Here is an 11,162-nt window from a genome sequence, read left to right on the forward strand (position 1 = left end):
CAGTTCTTTTACAATTTTGGAACGGCTGCTAGCATGCTACATTTGTCTTTGGCAGTGATCAGTTTCATCTTAACCGTTTACTCTTCACCACATTTCCTTAAAGTTATTATTGACAAATGGGCCATATGCTTTTGCAAGAGCCGAGCTGTCAAAAGCCGGAAATGCCTTGCACAAATCCACTTCCTCTTTGTGAAGAGTATGTGGGTTAACATAAGCAACAAGTTTGAAAACTTACTGGATGTCCCCAGGTACATAGTTGCCTTCTTACTTCAAGCTGATATACTATTCTTTAACTTCACACGTTCTTCTTCGTCTCCTTCCTATTTCTCTTCTACAGGACCTGTCTTCCCCCTGGAGACCCAGGTGAAACAGGTTCTTGGCCTCAACTCATATTGGCTCTGATCTCAATAATGGAACAAACTATAGGTTATTCCTCCCTCTTTACTTTCTTTTTTCCCCAAATCTTGCCCTTTCATAGGATCTGACAAACAGAGACCATAGGCCTAAGCCTCCAAAGTGATAATGGGAAAGTGTAATGAATTATAATAAAATAATTAAGATTCTTTTAATTAGAAAATGAAATGGAACTAATATGCTTCAAAACATCAGCCTCAAGAATAACCTGTATGTTCAACAATGCTTATGAACCCCAGTTCATCCCAGATGCAATCTTAGAAATCAAACAGAGAGTAGCTGCAGCCCAGTATATTGCTGGCCTTCTGGTGTACATGAATGTCTTGTGAGTGGCCATAGCTGCTGTGGCAACCATTTTTTGGGAGCATCCGTGACCTGCTCTCAAAATTCCAGATGTGCACACTAGCTCCCCCAAACCTGGGGACTCTTGCCTTAAGTGCTTTCACTGTATAATTGCCTGCCTCAGTCTGGGGATGGGGAAAAGATACCATCTTCCATTCGTAGCCCTCCCATATTTTCCATTATTTTCTGTGTCTTTTTCCTTACCACAGAAAAGTAAACCTGGAATAGCTGCTTGCTTGCTTGCCTGCCCGACTGCCGTCTTCCTTCCTTCCTTCCTTCCTTCCTTCCTTCCTTCCTTCCTTCCTTCCTTCCTTCCTTCCTTCCTTCCTTCCTTCCTTCCTTCCTTCCTTCCTTCCTTCCCCTTCCTTTCCTTTCCTTTTCTTTTCTTTTCTTTTCTTTTCTCTGCTAGCGCTAGAAGTTGTACATTTAGAAGCAGTCCTTTTGTCTGCCCTATTCCTCTCTGACATGCAATCATTTAATCATTACCAGGGAAAAAAAAAGCCTTTTGCCATTGCAGTGCAGATTTGAAACGATAAACAGAACCCAAGAAAGCTGTTCATTCTCCTTTATGTGCACATGTGAATGTCTATTTAATGGCTAATTTTGAGTGTTTTATTATCAGCTTTTGAATATAATCTGTAGGGACCTTTTCAAATTTGACCTAGTTTAATGAACCTCTTGTTTTGAGGGCTGCTTTATTTCTAAAGCTTGAAATGATTAAAGCACCAACTTTAAATCAGGAGCTATGGATTAAAGGCATAGTTCATTTTTTCAGCTACACTGCTGCAGTGAGAATATAATAAAGAAATACAAAATATATTTTCCTTAATAACGGACAGTAACACTCATCTCCTAAACTGTGAATTCTTTCACACTTCCTTCATTATCACAAAAAGGCAGTGGTCTTCCATTTTTGGTAACATGCAAATACATTTAAATTTAATCAGTTACTAAATTGGCTCAGAGACAGATGAATAAGAGTCTCTTAATCACTGGGCAGCCTGGCTCTTTTTATTTTTCCTAATTTTGTGAGATTTGGCTCAGTTGCACAAGTCTGTTTGCTCATCAGGCACTTGTACTTGTGGCACACTGAAATCCAGGTCACGTGGCAAGGCAAGGAACAGGTTTCCTTCTCTTCTGCCTCTTGCTGAATAACTGGGAGGGAGAGGTCAACCTGCTCCAGATGTGATGGCAACATGTCCCTCTCAGGGATGGGGAGTCTGAGGATCTCCAGATCTTATTTATCTACAGTTCCCAGCAATCCCAGTTCAGGATAACCAATCTGAAGAATGATAGCAATTTCATCAAAATCTCAAGGATCGTCAGTTCCTCATCTCTGTCTAAAGAATCAGTTTTTCAGACTGAGATTATTCTGGATCCAGTCTTGTCCCTGGAAGTTCCAGTAGTATCTGTAACAAGGGGTCCCTTTTATCAGCCCAAGTCGGACTAGTTATACATGAACTACAGTGCTGTGGTAATTTTAAAACTGAATACTGTAATGTGTAGAATCTGGAGATGACTTTGAACCGTTTAGAAAATTTAGTGTAAAATACAGTTCCTCAACTGTTAGATGAGAATATCTCTAAAGGTATTACAAATGTAAGTTTTTCTGGTTCATTTCCCAAACTGGTTCATAGTCCCTTTAAAACTCTACATGGCTTAGAATGCCGATATTGAAAAACCATCTGCTCCCATACCAAATGACTCATATATAAAGATAGGTAAGGAGGGGTATTTCCTCCAGGCAGCTTCCACCACTCAAAGCAGCAGAAAAAGAAAAAAACATCTCAAATTCCCTCCAGAGAGATCTACCTATTAACACTATTGGTATCTTTTGGCATGGAGTTCTCACTCAAGGCACAAATGACCAAGCTCAATTTAGCCTGTTTGGGACACATTATGTGAAGGCATAGCTCTCTGGAAAAGTCTGTAATGCTGTTAAAAGTAGAAGGAAAGAGGAGAGGACAACCAGCAGCAAGGTGGATGGACTCAGTTACAGTGGCAATGGGTGCACTGTTAGAAGATCTGAAAGACCAAGTTAGGAATAGATTGTCATGGAGAATATGTATCTATGTGATCACTAAGACACTGACATGATGGCACATAATCAATATCTTTTGGCATACGGAAGACTCTTTTCTTCCCTAGAATTTTCAATGGGTTGCATCCTTCCCCAGTTTGGCATCCTCCAGATGTGTTGGAAATGCAACTCTTAGAATTCCCAGCCAGGATTCAGGCTGGGAATTCTGGGAGTTGCAATTCCATCATATCTGAAGGACACCAGGTTGGAGGAAAATTGTGTGCATTTTTTCTTTAACTTATTATATTTTATTTATACATTTTACCTTGTTTTTGTAGAATGGCCTGGAAGTTCTGCTGAATGGCAGCAGGTAAGCCTTTCAATTAAAGATGCAACCTTTTAAAATACATAAATAATGGATTTCAGCTGTAATGTTTATGGAGGAGCAAGCTCCACTGAACACTAAGATTACTTTTGCGTAAAAATACATAAGATTGCACTGATAAAGCTTGGTAAGAGATTTATCACTCCAAGACTCCTTTACCTGGATAATAGCTTTGAGTTTCCCCACTTTTAAGAACCAATGGCCAGCAGGCTTTTTTCCATCCACACAGTTTCCCTCCTCTTTTCAGAGACAGGAGATTAATGTGGAGAGGGAGGACAAGGCAGCTGTGTGATGCTAACTCAGGAAAATCAAAACCATTTTAGGGATAGGCAGACAAAGGCTACTATAGACCAGGCAGTGTTGGCTTTTCCCTTGACAGACTCACAGTTTCACTTCATTCTATGAAGAAATAAAGGGTGGGGGAACTTTACTCGCAGCACAGAAAATAAAAGAGTAGGGAAGTCCCCAGGGATGTTGGTGAGGAGCTGCAGCCACAGACAGGGTACTTCTGTTTGAGTACCCGGCAAAACAGAGATGTACCTGAAAAGCCAGGGCTCCATGCAGCTCCCCTATATAAAGGCCAATTCCTGACCAGTGGTTGCCCAAAATGAAAAGAATTACTTGGTCTCACAGATGTATTTAAATGGCCTCTTGGAGCAAAGGTCCACCCAATGGAAAGCTAGTGCTGTCTCTTGAACATTGGCCCAGGGTGTTGGATTTGCCCATTCTGTAGTGGTGGATTATGATCTTGGTTGGCCTTGATTGTACCATGTTTTTGGTCGTTTCTGTTCTTGTAGGTTGTTTTCTGCTTTAATTTTACGTAAAGCCACCCAGAGTCACAATTTGTGAAATGGGTGGCCATATACATTGATTAAATAAATATCTCAATAAAACTCTGATGGCCCCTTATGTTGGCAGCTTCTTGGCCTTCTCTTACAACTAGCAGGAGCAGCTACACCCAGATATACATATTCCATAGGCTTTCTAGAGACCACCACATAATTATATATTATTTCTTAGCACCAAACTGAAGGTATTTCACTTTACATGTTCAAATGTTAGTTTTGCACAGAAAACAACATTTAACAGCTATTGAAAATTATTTTCTATAGCTTTTCAGAAACTAGGATGACTCTAACAAGAGGTATTATTAATATTGCTATTAGTATTATTTTTATTATAATTAAAAAAGCCAAATTCCAAGTGAATTAGTTATTCTGATTTGTCTTGCAATGCCATTTTCCTCCCCAGTAACAGTATGGCTGAAGAAAGAATTGATAGCAATTGAAGAATTGATAGTAGTACTTTAGATTAAATAGCTCTACAGGATTAGAAGATATACAGCTATAGCATAAGGGTGGGCATTGGGGGGTGGCACATTATATTTATTATTGGTGGTAGTGGTGGTGGTAGTGGTAGTGATAGTATTGGTATTCCTGTGACTGTTCTTATTAGTAATACAATTGTCATGTCATAATCTTATAGAAGCAAACAGTGGGAATAATTTTTTGGAAATAATTAGTTGATGGTGTTCTGAATTGGAGGTGTTTTTATCTGATTTAAATAAGCTAAGCTTAGCAGATTTTTATTTGGTTTATTTTCCATGGGAAGCAACAAGGAAATCCTGTTTCCAATTTTTGGGTAATTTGCCAACAAATGTTAATAGTGCAAACTTTGAGGACTCCAGAAGTCACATAGAAGGGTTTGGAAGCCATAGGTGGTCCAAGAGTTCCCACTGTTGCCCCAGTAACTGCTTTAGTTTGCCAGCAATCACTTTACCCAGAAATCTGAGCCAGCTTTTCCAACCCAATGCCTTCTATATAGGTTAGAACACTACACTAGAGATTATAGGGGTTACAGACCAACAAGTCTGAAGGATGAGAAAGGCTGTTCTAAGCACTCTGGGCAGTAATGGCAGATTTCTGTCAATAATGAAGATGATACTTGTACACAAGGGAATTCCAGCAACCAGAAAGGAAGAGTAAGAACCTCTTTCAAGTTAGCATTCTCCATATATTATCTCCCATGCTATTAATCCAGGCAAGCCTCTGTTCATATACTTGGATATGCCAGTAACTGTGACTGACTCCCAAGTAAGCTGGTATGACATTGTACTGTAAAGAGTATTAAACACAAATAAAAACTTTAATGTTCCTATTCAATACAAGCCTGATTAAAGTTGATGTAGTCTGATAGGATTCATGCTTGGGCTTCAGTAGACAGTCAGTGGGAGGCAGTGTGTCTGGAATATATTATATTTATATTCTAGGAAGCTGTAATGTTTGTGAGGGAACAAAACATAACATCCTGTTTATATATTTAGGTATGTAAGCCACTTAGAATCGGTATTGATTGGAGCAGCGTATAAACCCAATAAAATAAATAAATAAAACATTATGAAGGACACTCTTCAGAATAAACTACCGCCTAATGTTAAGCAATCTTTCCTAAAAATGCCTGACAAATGCCCTAAATATTCATCCTTAGGTTTAGAATGTTTTTTTTTCCTTACAAACAAGTATTTGCATTTCATACATAAATATATTTGCATAGTGTTTCCAAGCATTCAGAACACTTCACCTGCATTATCAAGCCAGAATCTTCTAACAACCCTGTTAGGTCATATTATTATCCAGCATATTACAGAAGGGGGATCTGCTATTTGAACTTTCAGAGGAGGAGATATACAATGTTAATGGGCAGGAGGAGTGTCCATTCATTCCAGGAGACAAGTTCAGGAGTCTTCTGATCTCCATCAATCTTCCCTAAGTGCAGACACAATTACAAAGAGGAAGGATAGAGGTGGCAGAGAAAATAATAAACTCTTGATTATTAAATATATTACTGTTATTAATGCTTGGCAATTCTTTAGATTCAATTTCAGAAAAGTATTTCAGGACACATGTGAGTGCAACAGCAGCACATGTCTGCATTTCTTTTAAAGCAGCTGCATTTTTTCCCCAATGATTACATGGCAGCTTTAGAGGGCAGCTCAAAGATCTTGAGAAAAGTTACAGCTGCTTTTAAGAATTCGAGACCAGTGCTACATTCACACTCCAGCACACTCCAAAGTTCCTTTCTGGAATCAGACCCAAAGCACTTTATACTTCTAATTGCAATGCCATAAAATAAGATAGGGAAAACATAGCAAGGAGAAACTGGGGTACTTCAATTCTCCTAAAACTTGGAGTTTTTGCCTGAGCTACTAAGGCGTCTTGAGAAAATTCTGTTCTCATCTATCCTGCATGATCTGGCCATTTCAAGACTTCTTGAAATATCCCTGCAGCAATGGAAATAAAGAAGGAGTGACACAAAAACGTATTAATGACATTTTACTTTTCCTTCTTTAATGCAAATGGTGCACAGAAACCTGCACAGCTCCTTTGATCCTGAATGACAGCAATGACTCTCACCCATCACTTTGCAAACCAGTGGAATGAGTCATGCAATATAAGGGTGGAACGAGCAATCAATTTCAATCTGTTTGTAATACCCAAACTTTTTCAAGTGTATATGTATGCTTGGAACAAAGAGTAAGTCTCCTTTTGCACTTAATTTACTAAATATTATTTATTCGTGTTTTTCTTAAAAAATAAAAAGTCTTTTACATAAATTATCCCCAAAACTCTTCTAAAAATCGTGTCAGGGAGCTTGGTGGTCTAGACAGCTTCTTATGAAATGAATTACTATTAGAGTCAAGCACAACCATTCTATGATTGTTCACCAGAGAGAGTCAAAGGAATTCCATGTTCAGCCCTTTTGATTTCTGATGCTGGATAGAAACTACAGGAGAAATGTCCTGTTTTCTCAACTTCCTGCAATCCCTGTTGGAAAATGATGGACCCTTGAGGGTAAATAAGAGGAGGGATGATAAGGGTACACAAAATTACACATGGAGTAAAGAAAACGGAACGTTTCCCTCCTTCCTCATAATGCTAGCATCTGGAACATTTAATTAACCTGAATGGCAGATCACACAAAACTAGCACCATCACTGAACACATAATTCAACTTGGAATTTATTTAATTAACTTGTAATAATGGCCACCAGCTTGGATGTCCTTAACAGCAGACTAGACAAATTTACAAGTAACAAGCCTATACACTAATTGAGGGTTATATGCTCGGATTGAGGAGCCCTGGGGGGTTATATGCTCGGATTGAGGAGCTCCCCTACATGTCCCTCCAATCACTGTTAATTTTTTCTACCTCCCCTCTCCATAGAAGGAAAGAGAGACATGGGCATCGGGTAACTGTGCTTGGGGCCCCTGAGCCTTTGGCCAGTGTTGAAGTTCTGGAAACAGCTATATGGTCTTTCTAAGAACGTAAGCAGCAAATCTCTGAATAACAGCTTCTGGGAGAAAAGGTGATTGCTCTCACTCTTGGGTGATTCCTATCTAATTGGCTGCTTCGGGAAATGGGGCATAACCCATTTGTTGGAAAAACCATTCATTCAGATAGCATAAAATACAGCCCCTTAGTTCCAAACTTATTTAGCTTCCATAAAGTTTTTGCATCACTCACTTTCCTACCATGTTTTTTGCATTATCCTGACATGATCGGAAGAGATGAACTGAGATTTAAGAGAGGGCTTCCTAAATGGTAGCTAGGCAGTATTTGTAACCAGATTTATTTTATTATCCCATTGCTGTAATTATAGCTCAGTTGTTCAGAGCTATCCAGATGTCACACCTGTTGATCTGGTAATCTTTCTTCCATAATCTCTTATGCGTGGAGACTTACTTTGTTGGTGGAAGTATCATACGAAGCCCACATTTAGCTATTATTTTCTGAATCCCAGGCTTTTAAACAAAAAGTAGCACCATGCATTCATTTTCAGTGACAACAGACATCTTCATATGAATTTCAGCACTTATGAAAGTATCCTCTACAATCAAGTCAACTACTAGGATTCCCAAAGGATATTTTGTTCTGAGAAACAGATGTGAAAGAATGGACCAAGATGCTGCTATCCCAAAAGCAGGTTGCTGACAAGTTCATTAGCAACAAAACAATCCCTCTCTCCTATGGATTGGCAACTTGAGGGTGAAAAGAATATTACTTATTATCCAGGAACGCTGACTATCTTTGCTTGGGTAGACCTGTATCTGGAGAGAACACATCACATTGTTGGGTTTCTATGCAGCTAGAGGTCTTTTCTCCTGTATTTAATTATAGATACTACTCTCTAATTTAGCATTCCTATTCTTGTGTCTTGGAGATGTATTGACTGCACCTCCCAGAAATCCTATTAGCATGCTGACTGGGAATTCTGGAAGTTGTAATCCTAACACATTTGCAGGATGCTGGATTCAGAAGGCTGCTCCATTGCAGGCATGGCAGCAAATTAACTTATCTTGTACTCATCACATTTTCACTTTTGCCTAGAAAAATAGGCTTCTGAATGGTGGAGAGGGCAAAGTGCTTTGTTTTTATTTTATGGTATCCACAAAATGTAAATTGTTGGACCATATATAAAGAACAGCATCTCCACAAAGCTATGGTCAGTCTGTTTCTCTTATATGCTGTCAGTGGTAGTGCTGTGGCATTCATGTCAAAAAGAGGGAAGCTGAAAACTTTTTATTCTCTGTGTAAAATGCTATAATGGGGACCTGAGGGGAAGTGAAGGGGAATATTGCATGTAACAATTAGCAAATCTGGCTTGTGACTACTGATTATCCCAATCATTGTGTCTTGAGAAAGATGGAATGATCTTGGGATAGAAATATAGATAGATTTAACCATCCATTACACCTGATTGTTTCTGAGCAATTGTGTCACAATTACAAGAATTGTATTAACTTGCTAACTGGCTCAACAACTTATTTATTTTACAGAAAAAACTGTGTTACTCTCTTCCTCTTCAAACTTCTGACAATTGGTTTTACCACATTCAGAAAAAGATAATTTACAATCAACCCTTTCCTCTACACAAAACCCCCTCTGCCTGTCTGCCTGAAAGTTGAGGGTCTCTTAACTACAAATTTCAAGGTGTTCTGTCTGAAATAAAGAAAATAGCTCTAGGGATTTTTAAAAAAATAAACAGTTTTAGGCTTTTACTTATTTGGGTAAAAGCCTAAAAAAAGTTAAAGATGCTTTTAAAAAATCAGATTTTAAACTGCTCTGATTTCGTAAAATTTAACACACTTCATCTACTCGTAATAAGTCTGCCTTTTCTTCAAATGTCAGCTCATCCTGGTGAAAAGCAAAACTGTTAAAACCATTTGCATTTTTCTCTTGCTAAACAATAAGAGGACAAAGTCCATTTTTAAGAAACATATTCCAGAAACATGAAAAAGTTAGATCAAACTACATAGCAATTTGGAGCATAATTCTTGGAACCCTGGATAATAGTTTTTGAAAGAAATCAGGAGATTCCTACAAATTCTCACTATATATAGAAAACAAGTTGAAAGTTGCATTCCTAATTGTTGCAGTCTAATTTATGCTATTATACTATTATACCAAATACACAAACCCACAACTAGTGATGCCTTTTCCATTTTATACTACTACTCCGGGTTTTACAAGAACAATACACTAATAGTGCATTATGGATATGAAAAGGAACATCGCCACATTTATTTACGGTTCTACAAGAGTTACTAAGATGATAAAGGAGAATAATCTGCTTTAAGCAATTTATGAACACACATTTCTAAACATCTACAAGTAAAAAAATGCTCATTCAACTCTCTGCTCTTTACTAATGATCCCCATATATTAGATCTCCTGTTTCCCAAATTAGTCAATGTTTTCAATCCAGGCATGATTCCTCCCTCAAGGTATCTTTGTTATTCAAAATAATGTTCAAGCAAAATGGCACATATAAATGTTTAAACTCTTTAGTAATTTTAATAGGGCAAGTACCACATTCTAACTGGCCCTAAAGAGGTAATACCCACAACTATGAATCTACTACACAAAATGCCACACAAAAAAGAACAGGAACTAACTGGAGGCACAACTCCAGCTCCAGATAGAGAACTATGGATCTCACTCTGTTCTGCCACCATCTTCCACACTAAAGAGCAGATAATTCATCTCAGGATACTTAAAATACACCAAGCTGCTTTTTGGTGGCAGGCACATGATTACTATAAAGCTTTGGAGGAAACTAATCTAATAGGATAAGGGTATATTAGTATTTGAATTTTTAAAAATTGAACCTATGGAGTACGTACAAGGTTCAGTTGTGGTTTTCATGGGGGAGTTTATTTTCTGTGCCTTCAGTGTGGCTTGCTGGGAATTCATCTTGTCACATCTAAACTGAAGTGCTCAGAATGCTGTCTCCCTAGAGACAAAATCCAACATGGATCTGAAACCATCAAATCCAGAAGAAAGCTTCAAATATGGCCAGGCTTCTTCAAACCAGTTTTCTCCAGATGTGTTCAGATTACAACTCCCTAGCAATCCCACCCAGCATGATGAAGACAGGACCATGAAGTCCCAACACATTCAGAGGAACCAGGAAGGCTGCCTTAGGAGCATAGCTGTACTCAGTGAAAGCAGCATCAGAGATTAGGCTCTGCCCTGTAGAATTTTGACAGGGTAACACCTTCAGGGGAACATTATTCCCAGGACTGGGGGGGGGGGGTGGCAATGGGTGGTGTAATTCAACTTCATTTAGGCATTCAAGGTTAGAAAAGGGCAATGGTTGTTGGTACTAAGATCACATTAAGAAAACAGGCAAAGGAGAGAGCTATCTTTTCATTAAGCTGATCTGTAGCGTACAACAGACACATATTTCTGGAAACACTAAGAAAGATGTAACCTCCACAGGGAGCTGGAGGCAACACAAGAACGCACACCTCTCCAGATGAATGAACTGGGAGCTGTTCTCACCCTCTCTCCTCCCTCCATAGTCACACCCTCCCTCTAACTTGGATAAGAATCCTAAGGAGGCAGAATCTGGGTCTGTGAACATTGATCCTGTTCATTTGACTATTTTATTCTCATTACAGATTTTCAGCATGAGAACTGCATTTCATACCATTTTAA

General features: G+C 38.6%; 1 protein-coding gene across 2 annotated transcripts in view; it reads right to left on the minus strand.

The window, feature by feature from the left end:
* Window positions 1–11,162, minus strand: part of FMNL1 (formin like 1) — an 81,254-nt gene that overhangs the window by 68,992 nt on the left and 1,100 nt on the right. The window lies entirely within an intron of this gene.

Source organism: Python bivittatus, unplaced genomic scaffold, assembly GCF_059951505.1.
Source record: "Python bivittatus isolate LINGU-HERP-01145 unplaced genomic scaffold, Pbiv_v1 ctg000410_np1212, whole genome shotgun sequence".
Lineage (NCBI taxonomy): Eukaryota > Metazoa > Chordata > Lepidosauria > Squamata > Pythonidae > Python > Python bivittatus.